We start from the raw sequence: 2,631 nt of genomic DNA, 5'->3' as shown, positions 1-2,631 counted from the left end.
ATTCCCTGTTTGTGGTTATAGAATCCCAGTGTCCCGCCCCCTTGATCATGACCCCACCCCCGAGCACCTAACCATCATCTCCCAAACCATCCACAACCTCATCGCCTCAGGCGACCTCCCATCCACTGCTTCCAACCTAATCGTTCCCCAACACTGCACCCTATTTCAAGAAAGCGACGCATTATCACCTTCTGAAGGGCAACAAGAATTGGGAAGTAAATGCCTGCTTTGCCAGTGATAGAATGTCTCAAATATGTAACATGAAAAGCCAAAGTCATGAAACCACTTACAGCCCCAGCCTACACCAGCTCATGCAGAGTAATCCAGTCAGCTCCCTTCCCCTTTCCAATCCTTATTGACCTGTATGTTTGCTTCCTTTGTGGGCCTATTCAATTTCCCTTTAAAATCCTCTTTTTTTTTGTACCTCTCCAGGGAGCAGTGAGTTCCACTCACTACACTGAAACAAACCTATTCCTCACACCCCACTTGTCCAAAATCTTAGATCTGTGTCTCCTAATCTTTTTATCATTTGGGCAATGGGAACAACTCATCCTGGTCCCCTTTATCTCAGTCTGTCACAACCTTGAACAGCTTGTGTCAAATTTATTCTCAATCTCTTTTACCTCAAGGAGAATGACCCTCGTCTTTTCAACCCACTCTTGCCACGAAAATCTCACATGCCCCACAGTCATTCTGGGGAGATCTCCTCTGCACTGTCTCAAGAATTCTCACATTGTTCTTCAAGTGAAGTGACTCCAAAAGGAGTCCATACTTTAGTTGGAGCTTAACAAGAGGTTTATAAAAATTTTCAGCATGATTTTCCTAGTTTGGTACTCAATGCCTTGACTGAATGAATTCAAGATCCCAAATGCTTTTCCTACAACTTCCTTAATATTGACTGGCAGTTTCAAAAATCAATGTGCATACAACTCCAGGTCTCAGTTCCCCTGCACTCGGTTGCTTCTCTCTGCTCCCATTGCCAAAATGCGTCACTCCCAGTTCTCTGTGTTAAATGACATTTACCTGCTGTTTGCCTTTCCACTGGCCTTTTTCCTGTTGTAGTTGATAAATACCATCATCAATCTTTGCTAACTAACAAGTTTGTCATCGTGGACGAGGAGGATTTTCTTTCTCTCTCAGAAGGTGGTGAGTCTTTGGAACTCTTTTTCCCCAAAGACTAGTGAAGGCAGGGTCATGGAATATTCTTATGGGAGAGGTAGATAGATTCTTGACGAACAAAGGAGTCAATGGCTTCTGGGGGTCGGTGTGGCATGTGAAGTTGAGATCACAATCAGATTGGTCATGATCTTTCTGAATGGTGCAGTAGGCTTGAGGTGTCAAATGACCCACTTCTATTCCTAATTCATAGGTGTATTCCTACAGCCAACTTACGTATATCATAAAAAGCAGTTCTCCTCGCACTTACTCTCAGCAAACCCTATTGTTTACCATCCTAAATAGCTCACTCCTCTCTCTCCTTCAGACAACCTTAATTTATCCATTTGATCACTGGTCTTCAAATGGCGTGCCTGAAATTGGGTAACATTTTTAAACCAGGCTTTTATGTTGTATCGTCGAATATTTTTATTAAAATCTATTTGGACATCATTTAGTGCATTCCCTTCATCAACCTCCTCAGTTCACGAAAAATAAAATCCAGTTAGACAAGTACAATTTGCCTTTTATAGATCTGCACTGGGCTTTCTTAATTTAACTTAGACTCTTCCAGTGTGTGATGGTTTTCATGATCAACATAAAACAATTTAAAAAAAAAGTCCTGTTTAAGAAATGTGTGAAAATAAAAGTGAGCTCGGATCGTGCAGTATATGTTAAATACTTTGCTACTACATACTGTAATATTCTGGTGAATATTCATAGAACCCAATTCATCAAGTTTCACTGGTGAAATTGCAGCATTGACTTACTTTGAAGAATATCTGTTCCTTCTGGGTTTTATTATCTGCAAAAAGAGTATGTCCTTTTGAAGAAAGTGACACAGCAAAGACATAGAGAGGGCAGTTTGAACATCCTCAACATCCCTATTCCACTAACCCTCCTTCCCACTCACAACATCCCGGTTTCCAGTGCCCATGCGAGTTTCCTCCACCTCTCTCACATTCAAACATTGTTTATCTTCCAACCCATCCTTCATCATTGCAGAGCTCTATTTTACCAACACACTTTTTGTAGGTCCCATCACAGCCTCAGAATTTCTTTTTTTCTTCATTCACGGGATGAGGGCGCCGCTGGCTCAGCAGCATTTATTGCCCATCCCTAATTGCCCAGAGGGTAGTTAAGAGTCAACCACATTGCTGTGGGTCTGGAGTCACGCACAGGCCAGACCATGTAAGGATGGCAGTTTCCTTCCCTAAAAAGTACATTAGTGAGCCAGATGGGTTTTTTTTCCCAACAATCAACAATTGATTCATGGTCATCATTAGATTCTTAATTCCAGATATTTTAATTGAATTCAAATTCCACCAGCTGCCGTGGCAGGATTCAAAGCTGGGTCCCCAGAACATTATCTGGGTCTCTGGATTAACAGTCCAGCGATAATACCACGAGGCCATCTTTTACAGGTCTAGCTGATTTCCCACGCTTCAAAACTATCACTATCACTATCACTGTTTC

This window comes from Rhincodon typus, chromosome 35 (genome assembly GCF_021869965.1).
Source record: "Rhincodon typus isolate 14 chromosome 35, sRhiTyp1.1, whole genome shotgun sequence".
NCBI lineage: Eukaryota > Metazoa > Chordata > Chondrichthyes > Orectolobiformes > Rhincodontidae > Rhincodon > Rhincodon typus.
Note: the sequence above shows the minus strand (reverse complement) of the source record.